The following is a 13,964-nucleotide window of genomic DNA, read 5'->3' as shown; positions in this document are numbered from 1 at the left end:
CCAGCGGGTGGCGTTTCATTTCCCCACGAGGTAAAAAAAACCCGGGTAAATATTGGGGATGCTAACATTGACGTTGTGTGACGACGTAGCATTTTCATTACCTGGCAACTCCCGTGAACTTCAATGCTGGCGAGAAGGTGCCGGGAGAAGACTCTTTTCAATATTTGGACTGCAGTAACCATTTTAAACGCTGGCTGTCAGTATTACATATTGCACCTTTAAATAAATTAAAAACATGTTGATGTCACACGGACTTCTAGTTGCTAAAAGGAGCAATTCCGTTTCCCAACCACGTAGCTCGTAGTCTACCTCGTGTTGTTTAGACATCATGGCTGATAATCCAAATCCTTATGGAGAAATCAATGGGATTTTCCTTCAAGAATCACACTGTTGAGCTCTATTAAAGGTGCTCTAAACAATGTCACATGTGGAACATCACTATCCGTTAGCTGCCTGTCCCCAGAACACACTGTAAAAAATGCGGTCTCTGTAGACGGCCCAGGGTCTAGAAACGGCAACAAAAACAAACCACCTGCACCACCAAATACACAAAAACAGTGTTCTAGTCCACGTCAGAACCCGTACAGGTGAGAAGCCATATTCTTGCAAAACCTGTGGGAAAGATTTTGTATCGAATAGTAACTTGACAGTCCATGTGAGAACCCACACCGACAAGAAGCTGTATTCTTGCAAAACGTGGGGAAAGTTTTAGTCCACAATAGAACCCAGACAGGTGAGGCTTGAGGCCATGCTGTATACTTGTTAAGCATGTGGACACGTTTTCATACGTAACAATGCATTGAAAGTCCACATGAGACGAACCCACACTGGTGACCAGCAGCTCCTCTCTCACATCTGTCATGTAGCTGAGAGCCGAGATCAGAACCCCAAAACCCTAACCCCAAAAGGTTTTAAAAAAGGCCGCAGACAAAGTCCCAGTAACAATATTGATAACTTGTCTGAGGTTTAACAATGATTAAGCCCAATTATCTAGACACCTGATAATCCACACAGGTGAGAAGGCGTGTTTTTGTAAAACCTGTTGTAAGGAGTTGACAGTCCACAATAGAACCCACGCGGGTGGGAGGCACTATTCTTGTAAAGCATGTGGGGAAAGGTTTCATAAAAAAGCAGTGCATTGACAGTCCACATGAGAAGAACCCACACAGCTCCTCTCTCATAACTCTCATGTAGCTGAGAGCCAAGATCAGAACAGAGGTGAGCGTGGAGACTCAGGATCTGGAAATGTAGAGCCCAAAAATAAAAGACCGCAGACAAAGTCCTACTAACAACGTAAATAACTCTAATTTGTCAGAGATTAACTGTGAGACTCGCGCAGGAGAAAAAGTTTCCCAGCGTCACATTTGTGGGAAAACTTTCAAGGTTAGGCCCCAATTAACTATCCATCCATCCATCCATCCATCCATCCATCCATCCATCCATCCATCCATCCATCTTCATCCGCTTACCCGGTATCGGGTCGTTTGGGTAGCAGCTCCAGTAGGGGACCCCAAACTTCCCTTTTCCGAGCCACATCAACCAGCTCCGACTGAGGGATCCAGAGGCGTTCCCAGGCCAGGTTGGAGATATAATCCCTCCACCTTGTCTTGGTTCTTCCCTGGGGCCTCCTCCCAGCTGGACGTGCCTGGACCACCTCCCTAGGGAGGCCCCCAGGAGGCATCCTTACCAGATGTCCGAACCACCTCAACTGGCTCCTTTCGACGAGAAGGAGCAGCGGCTCAACTCCGAGCTCCTCTCGGAGGACTGAGCTTCTCACCCGATCTCTGAGGGAGACGCCAGCCACCCTCCTGAGGAAACCCATTTCGGCCGCTTGTACCCTGGATCTGGTTCTTTCGACCCAGCCTTCATGACCATTGGTGAGGGTAGAAACAAACACTGACCGGTAGATCGAGAGCTTTGCCTTCTGGCTCAGCTCTCTTTTCGTCACAACGGTGCGATAAACTGAATGTAATACCGCACCTGTTGCTCCGATTCTCCGACCAATCTCTAGAACCCTGATAATTATCTAGACACCTGATAATCCACACAGGTGAGAAGCCATATTTTGCAAAAAGTGTAATCACTTGACAGTCCACAATAGAACCCACAGAGGTGAGAAGCTGCACTCTTGTGAAGCATGTGGAAAACGTTTCCAACGTAGCAGTGCATTGACAGTCCACATGAGAAGCCACTGAGAGGCCATATTCTTACAAAACCTGTGGGAAAGGTTTCAGATGCAACGAAGACTTGAAAAACCACAAGCCATTTCCTTGTGAAGCATGCAGAAAACATTTTATAATCAACCAAGACTTAAAAACCCACACGTTGATTGTTGGCCCACATGAGAAAACACACAGGTGAAAGGGCGTTAACATGCAAAAGATGTGGTAGAGCTTTCAGACACAGTCATGACTTGACAGTCCCCATGAGAATCCACACAGGTGGGAAGTGATATTCTTGCAAAGCGTGGGAATGTTTTGGGATATAATGGTCACTTGACAGCCAACATAATTCAAACATCAATTCAATTCAATTTTATTTATAGTATCAATTCATAACAAGAGTTATCTGGAGACACTTTACAGATAGAGTAGGTCTAGACCACACTCCAGAATTTACAAGGACCCAACAGTTCTAGTAGTTTCCTCCAGGGCTAGCAACAGTGCGACATAAGAACCCACACAGATGAGAAGCCATTTTGCTGCAGAAAATGTGGGAAAGGTTTGATATAGTAGTGGCTTGGCGGTCCACATGAGAACCCACACAGGTGAGACTAGGCCGTTCCTTTGCAAGACATGCGGCAAAGGTTTCAGACACAATTGTAACTTGACGGTCCCCATGAGAACCCACACAGGTGGGAATTGATGCTTGTAAAATATGCGGGCCAGATTTTAGAAAAAATACTAGTGGCTTGCCGGTCCACATGAGAACACACACAGGTGAAAAGCAAAAATCTTGTAAAGCGTGCAGGAAAGGTTTTGGAAATAGCAGTGGATTGTTGATCCACATGAGAACCCACACAGGGGAGAAGCAATGCTCGTGCAAAGCACGTGCGAAGGGTTTTGGATATCGTAGTGGCTTGTCGGTCCACATGAGAACCCGAAAACAAATATGACAATTGACACCAACAGTTTGAGTATTCATGTTGAACCGTCAACAGCAAGGAGCTCATAGTTCAGTGCATGATTTTCTGCTTGTGGTGGAGGTGTGGGATCATTCTGAATTCAATTAATTTTTTAAGTAAATTTCAGAATTCTGCAGATTTCTGCATTTGCATATCCCATGGCCCTGCTAATGCTGATTGCTCACCTATGTGCATGAAAGAGGAAAACGCCTAACAAGTCAAAATAACTGATGCACTATAAGTTGTTTGCCTGAAACAAGATGTTTATGTTAAAATAAATCAACTTACTATAATTGCATATGTCATCAAAGGTCTTGAGTCTGTATAATAGGTATTTGTACCATACAATATCAATACAAGCCAGGTCAAATAACCTTTTTATACAAATCTCTTTTTGCTACATAGTTCTGAAATTGAGCATTAAATACATATATAACCATTTTGCGTTTTTCCACACGTGCATTTTAGTTTGCTCTCGGTCATATCATAAACTACAGTCATTACAGTATAGATTATCTGGGGTTGTCATAAACTGCTTCATAATCAAATCAATGTAGTGATTATGCTCCCGTAAACACATCAACATATTGAATTTGTGATAATATCAGAGGACAGCTTTAAAAAACCAAGAGACTCATTTTAAGAAAATATGATGAAATACATAAAAAAAAAAAAAACTGCACTCAAATGTTCTGATTATTCCCCATGAATGCCCCAACTAACTGGCAATGTTAACAAAAGTGAAAAATAATTTCTATATCCGTTTAGGGATTCAGATCCAGTCCAAAATGAAATGGATTCTTCCAGTGCCCGTGCTACACTCTTGCACCAAGGGAAATAAACAATATGCTAAAAATAGCATGACTTTGTGCTGCCGAGGATTCATTTTTTGGGCTGACATGCATGTACAGCTACAGCATATTTGTGAACAATGATGATTACACGTGTCCCTTTAAAGGATAATTGGGTTCAAGCTTTAGTTGACAACAGGAGATTTTAATGAAGTGGTTCAAATACTGCAACTATTGGCTACAAATTAGAAAAGCTCAAGGGAAATTATGGAAGTGTATTGCAACAATGAAGCGCTGTGTTTGAGTCATTTTAAAATAGTTTGGGCATGTGAGCCGGCTGGTTCCATCATTTCCATCTGGAACATTTACATTTACATTTACAGAACTCATTTGTTTCTCTCTCTTTTATGAGCGTGACTTCATTTTACCTCCATACTGCCTACGTTGCTGGATGTTGTTAGTCTGCTGTTTCCATATACAGTTGTGCTCATAGGTTTATGCTTAATTTGACTAAAAAGAGGAATGAAAAAAATCATGTTTTGGAAATTTATCTTAACGCCTTAATTAAAAAAATGAGGTAAAATCCAACCTTTAAGGACACCAATTTTCTTTGTGAATGAATAATGTTCTTCCTTAAAATACAGGGGCATAAGTATACACCCCCATATGTTAAAATACAGAGGGCATAAGTATACACCCACCTATATGTTAAAAAACAGGGGCATAAGTAACACCCCCCTATGTTAAAATACAGGGGGCATAAGTAACACCCCCCTATGTTAAAATACAGGGGGCATAAGTATACACCCCCTATGTTAAAAACAGGGGCATAAGTATACACCCCCTATGTTAAAATACAGGGGCATAAGTATACACCCCCCTATGTTAAAAACAGGGGCATAAGTAACACCCCCTATGTTAAAATACAGGGGCATAAGTATACACCCCCTATGTTAAAATACAGGGGCATAAGTAACACCCCCTATGTTAAAAACAGGGGCATAAGTATACACTCCCCTATTTAAAATACAGGGGCATAAGTATACACCCCCCTATGTTAAAAACAGGGGCATAAGTATACACTCCCCTATGTTAAAATACAGGGGGCATAAGTATAACACCCCCCTATGTTAAAAAACAGGGGCATAAGTAACACCCCCTATGTTAAAATACAGGGGGCATAAGTATACACCCCCCTATATTAAAATACAGGGGCATAAGTATACACCCCCATGTTAAAATACAGGGGCATAAGTATACCACTCCCCTATGTTAAATTACAGGGCATAAGTAACACCCCCCTATGTTAAATACAGGGGCATAGTTATCACCCCTATGTGAAAATACAGTGGCATAAGTTACACCCCTATGGATTAAAATCAGGCCCATAAGTAACAACCCTATGTTAAAATAGGGGATAAGTATAACCCCTATTAAAATACAGGGGCATAAGATACACCCCCCATGTTAAAATACAGGGGCATAAGTATACACCCCCCTACGTTAATTTCCATAGAGGTAGATTTTTATTATTAAAGGCCAGTTATTTCATGATCAGGATACTATGCATCCTGATAAAGTTCCCTTGGCCTTTGGAATTAAAATGGCCCCCATCATCACATACCCTTCACCATACATAGAGATAGGCATGGGATACTTTGCATAAGATCATCTCTCAATGCAAATCAAACCGGCTATTAGTCTAACTGAAATAACACCATGCCTATCTTTATCAATGTTTTTAACTTTTTCTTACGTTTTTGTCCCTTTTTTCAACACTGTCGATGCTTTTTTTCAAACAACACTACGTAACACTAACTTAGTTTTACAAATATTTTTGGAATTTACGGCCAATAAACCTCATTCATAGGATATTATACCTAATGTTTGAGTTAGAAAAGCAGAAATTATGAATTATTTAGACTAAAATGAAAGGAATGGATGTTGATGGATAATCACAGACTGGAATATGTCAACTTTTACTCAACACTATTTCATAAACACTTCCATTTTGCATGTATATGCTTTTTATAATGCTTTTAATGTCTTGCTGCTGCATGCAATTTTATACCTGAATCTTTTAATTATATTGTGTGTATATTGTGTACATTTTTATATTGTGGGAAACGTTGCAACTTAAGAATTTCATTGCATGGTGTAAAATCTGTGCATATGACAAATAAATATCTTGAATCTATCTTGAATCTTGAATCATTTTGGTTCTCCAAATGCTATAAAATTAAATAAGACACCCCAAAATGAATAAAAGTAGAGCTATGTACTTGCCAAAGAGGGTTGTGTGGAATCAATCATGTTAGCATAGAGCAGTTCCATCTAAAAAGATTGTTGCTGATTGTTTTTTTTTCATATCCCAGAATGTATATGTGTGGTGTAGCCATAGTCTACTAGCCAGACCTCATTACACAGCGCTGTGGAGATAGGTCTGACTAAGACTAATAATAGTATAACTTATCATATATCACTTGTCTGCTGTACAACTGTCTTATGGGCTATATTAGCCCTCCTACACAATCTGGACTGTGGTCATAACATCTACTGTACATCTTACATCTTATACCTTATTCCCTGTTACATGTTGTTCTTAATCTTATTCAGTCAGTCAGTTTATAGGTTATTATAGTATGTTTTTATGTAATTGTCATAGTTAATATTTAATCGTGATCTACTGCACTGTTCAATCCCTGCACCCAGTCTACCATAGTATCTCACCTTATCATGGTCATTGCATTCCTGTGAGTAATTTTTATTTGTATTCTTATGCATGTGTGACATATGCGTGTATATGTGTGTATATGTGCTTGTTGTGTTATGGTTGTCTTGCTACTGGATGCCTAAAATTTCCTTCGGGATGAATAAAGTATCTATCTATCTATCTATCTATCTATCTATCTATCTATCTATCTAGTCACATGGGACATTTTTCTTTTATAGTGTGGTAGGCTATAGGATCTCAATACTTCCTCAACCGCTGCTAAAACCAACATAAGACACATCTAGGAGTTCCCTGCGAGGAAATCTCATCAGTTGGATTGAAAGTGCGTCTAAATAAAGCTGCCGTGACATGAAAGCTCCAGTCAAACCGAATCATAAAAGAAAAAGAAAAGAGGAAACAGAGACGCATGATGTGTAAGTGTTTGATCTTCAGAGTGCTGTGTGGTGTTGCCTCCAGTCCACAGAGGAGTGGGAGCCTCCACAGGCTCGCGCTGATTGGCTGGGACACGGATAACTCCATTTTGGAAAACAGCTGTTTGAAGACACAACCTTTTTCTCGTTGTTTGCAGACGGTACCCCGAGAAAAACACCCTGGCATTAACACTCACACACACACACACACACACGCCTCTCTCTCATCACCTCCACATTTTTTCATCCACACTATCGGTCTAGTTCGGCGTTTTTGCTGCTTTTTTTTGTCCGACTGCCAGGAAACTTAACTGGGGGATCCATGGTGTTCCGTTTCCATTGTAACAAGTGGATAACAGGAGGCGACCCGACCAAGGTTAGTGGCAACATTGCTGAAATGTGTGCGGCGGGAAAACGGCTTTGTGTGTAGCCTGTAAAAAATGGTTTTTCTTTGAAGTGACCGCCGGGGTCGCAGGGAACTGCAGTCACGACGAAGCGTGTATATATATTTTTTAAAACGTGCTTTTCAAAAAGGCATTTTCCCAGCCAACACAACGACTAACCGTAGACAATACATATGTCTTCGCAGAGCCGTTAGTGCCCACTTCAACGTTATTAACATTGAATCTGTCAGACGGTTACAATTAACTACCCTCGGTGAATTACATTATGTTAATCACATTTTCCCTCGAACGTACGAAGCATTCAGTTGTATTGTGGTGTTGTGTGTGTGTGTGTGGTGTGTGTGTGTGTGTGTGTGTGTGTGTGTGTGTGTGTGTGTGTTAAAGGACTGACATGCACGTCCTTCCACACATTAGCTGCTGCATTCAGGGGAGCTAATGACAGCCCAGATAGCTCTCATCTCCGCTCTCATCAACGGTGCTTTTCTGGTTCGTGAATGCGTCCAGCCAGCAACCCTCCTCCCCTGTCAATACAAATCAACTTGGGCTTCTGTTGGGCTTCCTAACCGCAGCGATGACAGCGGGTTTTCATGCAGTAACCTGCCTGGAGAGATAGAGAATGAAGCGTGTCAGTCTTTTTTTTTCTGTAGCTAACTTCTTGTGAAACGGCTGGATGGAGATTCAGAAGCAGGCGGGTTGGGGAGGGATGGGGGAGCAACCTGGCTGGGACCCCCCACTTTGCATGAGTGTTGCTGGGCAAGTGCCAGCGTTACTGGGCATGGCTACTGGGGAAGAGAAACACTGGCTGCTTGCCTGGCTGTGGACATGCTGGCTCACTGTAACCAAAACATGGCTAACATGTAATCTAGAAGACAAGACATAGAAAAAATATACACCAACAATTGGGATTCCATTTAAATACCATTGTTAGTAATTTAACAAGCAGTTTTATTTCAGACCAGTGTGGCTTGTCATGACAGGGTGGGACTGTGATATGTTTTGATTTGATTTTATGGCTCAAGCACTATTGCACATCATTTTAAAAATCCATATTTTAGGAAGGAAAGCAAGCAACGTTGATGTCTGGGTCCAGGGATGCCATTATTGATTATTTAGATTGTTTTTGCTGATAATTAACAGGTTTAATTGATTACATTTAAATGGTTAAATCAAACCAGAAATAAATTGATTTCTGAGTTTCTAATCTTTTTGTCTTAAAAATGCTAAGCCCAATGTCCTAAAACCCAAGGTGATGATAATAAATAGCTTTTTTTCTTCTTCTGATCAACACTACAAAACGTTTAGCTATTCAATTTACTATCACATAGACAAAGCAAACTAACAAATTTTCATACATTTAGAAACTGGAACTCCAGAATATTTGGCATTTTTGCTTGATAAGTGACTAACAATGATCAAAGTAGTAGCAGATTATTTTGACTAATCATTTTAGCTGGAGTAAGATGCTGGACAATGCATTTCATGTTTGCATCACCTTCCAAGGTGAATCTGTCCTCCCATACTTCAAATGGGAACAGAATTTCTGGACATAATTTTCACATCAAAGAGCATATAATAGTTTTTATATCAGTGGAAAACTGGCATGCCGTAGGGGATTAAACCACATGATGAATTAGAGATGAAAATCTGCAGTTGATGTCAGATATGTCTTTTTTTTTTTTATTGTTGGAGCAGCTCTCTACTGCCTCGTCTTCTCTCTTTGTACCAGTTAACCAAACATGGTCTGTTATCCTTCAGTGGCCAAGGGGGGGGGGGGGCAGAGCACAGCAATGCAAGACAAACAACTGCTACTACAGACACACATGCCCCGCTAACGTTGGGCAGATCCCTGCAGAACCTACCGTGTTTCAATCATAGTTACAGATCAAAACAAGTCTGCAGTAGGGCTGCGTGATATGAGGAAGTATGTGAGTAAGTATGTCATAACGTTGTTGAATATCGCAACAATGGCGGCTGTGGCTCAGTAGTAGAGCGGTCGGCTGGCAATTGGTAGGTTGGGGTTTTGATCCCTGGCCCTGCAGTCGAAGTGGCCTTGGGTAAGACACTGAACCCTGAGTTGCCCCTTGATGCCACACCATCGGAGCGTAAACGTGTGTGAGTGTGTATCTGATGAGCGGAGTGTATGAGCAGTGTATCTGTTGTACTGCAGCCTTGACACAGTGTATGAATGGTGAATAGTTCCTGTATGTAAAAGACTAGAGACTAGAAAAGCGTTATATAGGAACAGTCCACCCAGGACCAGTTCACCTCCTGCCAAGGTGCTCTTGAGCAAGGCACCGAAGCCTTTCCATGGGCACCCCCCCACTCTGATAACTCTCCATTTAACGCATGTATAGGTACTGAACATGTGTGTGTAATTCAGGCTTGTGTGTGATAACAACAGTGTAAATTGTAATTTCCCCTTGCAGGATTAATAAAGTATACATTATTATTATTATACATGATAATAAACCCTTTTTCTGATTCTGATAAACAGATATTAAAGTGTACTCTGTTCTGCATTTCTGCTGCAGTAAGTATTCTGCTAAAATACAACAAAACGGTTGTTGAATTAAAAACAAAAAATTAAAAGAAGTAGTTTTCAACATTTTTTTATTAAACAAATTGAACATTGAATTGAAAGTAAAAAAAAATATATTAAAAGATATTCTCTTTTTAACTAACACAAAAATCCTCTTCAGGGTCTTTTGTGATGGGTTTATTGCGCCAGTTGATATATAAAAGCGATGTATTGTCTGCACAGGAAGAAAAGCCTGTTGATGTGCTGCATGTTGTGGTTATTACGACGGCTGGTCCCCGGAGGCCTTTGTGCTTTATGTGTCCTCTTATCTGTAACCGCGGTTATTCAGAAAGCGCCTAAATCATGAGTTATCAGATCCTACTTGTACTGTTATCTGCAGTGCTGCATGACCAACACTCTCCCCAACACGGCTCTCTTCCCGCAGCTCCTTCAGTAAATAGAAGTCATATCTGCTCCTGCTGCCAACAATAACATGATTTACTCTGAGAACATTCGGACCTCTTCTGCTTCCCCGGTGCTGAGAGCCTGCATTACGTATACACAGCGGGGGTGGAACGATTGGATACTGTGTGGTTGTTTTACCATAAGTGGTCATCAGATTTTCTATTTTCCTTCCAGGAGGCTTTCTTTCTTTTCTAAAGATTATTTTCATTGTCAATTAATCTGTTGATCATTTTCAAGATTAATTGATTAGTTGTTTGGTCTTTAAAATGTCAAAAAAAATGTAGATCAGTGTTTCTCTAAGCCCAAGACAACGTCCTCAAATGTCCTTAATTGTCCTCATTTGTCCACAACTCAAAGATGTTCACACAGAGGAGAGAAGAAACTAGAGTATTCCCATTTGACAAGCTGAAATCAGAATTTCTATTTCTCTGTACTCCACTTGTAGTTCTGCTGAAAGTTAAAAGACCTTTCATCAATAAATTGTAGTAGATACTTTTATTCCTAGTTTGAGAACACTATCCTTTAATTTAACTCTGAGGCAGCTGGATTCAAAGCTTTTCTGCAGTACGGATGGGACAAAACACGCTTCAGATAAAAATAGCAATCTATTCGCAGAATTGGTTCAAGTGCCTTCTAGATATTTCTGAGATTATGTCCACAATCGGCCCAGAGACCTTCTGATGACAGGGATCAGAAAGCAACAGTCCTGTAGTCTCTAAGAGTGAAGCAGGCTCTCGGTACCATGTGAACACGCTGCTCAGGGTCTATTTTTGGATGCCTCCCTCTGTATAATCATTGGTTTAATGTGTACATAGTTTGTGGACAGGGATTTGTCCGTTCAACTGCGTTGACCTCCAACTGAATTCTATGCCCTGTGTACAGGGGACTTAAGCTCCTGTGTTTTTAGCTCCCTGAGTTCCCCATGAGGAGAAGATGAGTGCCTTCAGATCACCCCGGCCCCCAGTGTGTCGTGTACCAGACAGAAAAAGGCTTTCTGATACACAAGGAGACCTTGAGACACAATGTTGTACTACTCAAACGGTCTTGGTCTCAAGACTACTTTTCCAATGTCTCATCTCGGAATTGACTGCATTTTTACTCGGCCCTGTCTCGGCCACAGATAAAGAGGCATATCACTAAATTGTCTGATTTATAATGTCATTACTGTGATTTGGATGTACAACTTCCTGCTCCAAATGCAACCAATAACGTGACTCCTTTCTAATTTATAAAGTGTTCCTGTTGACTCCCTCTCCCTGCCCCCTTAACACACACTCCCAAGAAAGTGAATGCTGGAGACGGGGGAAACTCTGGTTGTCTAGGAGACAGCAGGAGGTCTAGGAGTCAGCAAAATCGTCTGTAATAATATTTGGCTATCGGTCTCACTCGACCTTGGTCTTGGTCTTGACTCGGTCTCGCCCAGCTTTGGTCTTGGTCTTGACTTGGTCTCGCCCTCCCTTGGTCTTGTTCTTGACTCGATCTTGCCCCGTCTTGGTCTCAACTCAGTCTAGCCCTGTCTTGGTCTTGACTCGGTCTTGCCCTGCCTTGGTCTTGGTCTTGACTCGGTCTCGCCCTTCCTTGATCTTGGTCTGGACTCGGTCTCGCCCTGCCTTGGTCTTGACTCGGCCTTAGTATTGTTCTTGACTCAACCTCACCCAGCCTTGGTCTTGGTCTTGACACTGTCTGGCCCCATATTGGTCTTGACTCAGTCTCGCCCTGTTTGGGTCTTGACTCAGTCTCGCCACCTCAAAGTCTTGGTCTCGTCTCGGTACACTCTGGTCTCGGTTTAGATGGTCTTGACTACAACGCTAGATGGAGACTAAGGTTATGGGAATGAAATGGTTATTTTCTCTGTAACTTCTCATTCCGTGTAGCCAATAGGCCTGCACAATGAATCGAGGTCTCGTTTCACCCCTGTTGGTGATTTAATAATTTAAATAACTTTTATATTCTTTTATTTATAATTGTTTCTTTTAACGTCTTTGATTCTCATTTGATTTGACAAGCCAACTGCATCACTAACGCTACTACCTTCTTCTGTGAGTTTTAATCATAGACTTTATTAAAAATAGGTTTTAAAGCGCTCCCAATGCTCTCCCTTGTCTTCATTGACGCCTCTGTGTCGACAGGCTTGTGGTGATGCCCAATGTGCTATGGGTGCCAAAGAAATCTGATTGGTACTGCCAACTTGTTGCATTTTTTCATGGTTCATGTGTGCAATAAACATTACATGGCAGAGAATCGTGACATCAATTCTAAACTAAAAAATCGTGATTCAAATTTTTCCCTGAATCGTGGAGGCCTAGTAGCCAAAGATCTATTTCTGGTTTTATTTTCTTGATCTATGCACATTCCTGGGGTCATAATATATATATATATATATATATTATATATATAACACATGCATGGATAAAAACCAGGCATATGTGGTTCCCCCCAATTTTAAAGAAGACCAGTTGGATGTTATGACAAGATGAAATATTAAGATTAATTTATCCTTTATTAGTCCCACAAGGGGAAATTACAATTCACTCTGTTATTACACACAATACCCACAGGCCTGAACTATACACACACGCTCAGTATCTATACATGCACTAAATGGAGAGATGTCAGAGTGGGGGGGGGGGCTGCCCATGGAAAGGCGCCCCTGAGGGTGTTTAGGTTTATTAGCGAGTTTGACTCATTGTCTCATATTTTTGCAGTCTACACAGTCATAAACATTGTGGAAGGCTCTGTATTTTGTATTTTTGTGATTTGTGTATGTTTATTGTGCTATGGATTCCCCGGGGTCTGAAATAAAGTTTATATCTAGCTATATCATGTGTGTAGTTGCATTGGTATCAATGAAAGGGGCATATGAACTTTAATTTGTGTATAGTTTTGTCAATCTTTTACTAGAGACATCCTTTTTATCATCCTGCTTTAAGGCTCCTTTCATTTGATCCTTTTGTTAGGAAGTACTTTGTTAACACTGTTTGGATAACGGCGCTATAAAATATATTGAAATTGATTCTCTCTCTGATCAATGATGATCATTGAGACATCACAGCCTATGATGGTACATTTAATTTAATGAAATAATGACACAGGCACTATAGATAGCCACAGTCATGGCTATTGGTCCTGTGTAATGATAGCTGACAGGGCTAATGGAGTGGTGGTGCAGGATGAAGTATTGGTATGGAAACGGATGATGAAGGGCATGACTCCTGTTAACTATGGCTTGAGTTGTGCCAGTTTTACTGGGTATAGGAACACACTGATTTTAACAACATCCCCAACAATTTCTGCCAACGTGAGTAAAAGAATTTGTAACCTTTTTTCTGAAGGCACAGTGAACCCAGTTTCATTATTGGTTTTATTTTGACTGACACATTGGGACTGTGTTTTTTTAGCCACACATGAGTGTTAGGGACTTACTAGTCTGGATCAACGGAAGTACCTTTCCAGGATAATCGCCTGACATCTGCTGTCCCTCACCCTCCGCTCTCACCTTCTCAAGCTTTCTTGACTTT

The 13,964-nt window shown here is 41.1% G+C and overlaps 1 protein-coding gene across 2 annotated transcripts in view; it reads left to right on the top strand.

Moving 5' to 3' along the window:
* The first annotated feature begins 7,153 nt into the window (after positions 1 to 7,153).
* Positions 7,154 to 13,964, top strand: part of pkig (protein kinase (cAMP-dependent, catalytic) inhibitor gamma) — a 30,175-nt gene continuing 23,364 nt past the window's right edge. Inside the window, exon 1 of one of the 2 annotated variants that reach the window (XM_032521314.1) lies at positions 7,154 to 7,435. The gene's annotated coding sequence lies outside the window, so the exon portion shown is untranslated. The remainder of the gene's footprint in view (positions 7,436 to 13,964) is intronic. The other variant, XM_032521310.1, reaches the window with a different exon arrangement.

The sequence above is a fragment of the Etheostoma spectabile genome, chromosome 7, assembly GCF_008692095.1.
Source record: "Etheostoma spectabile isolate EspeVRDwgs_2016 chromosome 7, UIUC_Espe_1.0, whole genome shotgun sequence".
Classification (NCBI taxonomy): domain Eukaryota; kingdom Metazoa; phylum Chordata; class Actinopteri; order Perciformes; family Percidae; genus Etheostoma; species Etheostoma spectabile.
Note: the sequence above shows the minus strand (reverse complement) of the source record. Positions and strands in the feature narration are given on the sequence as shown.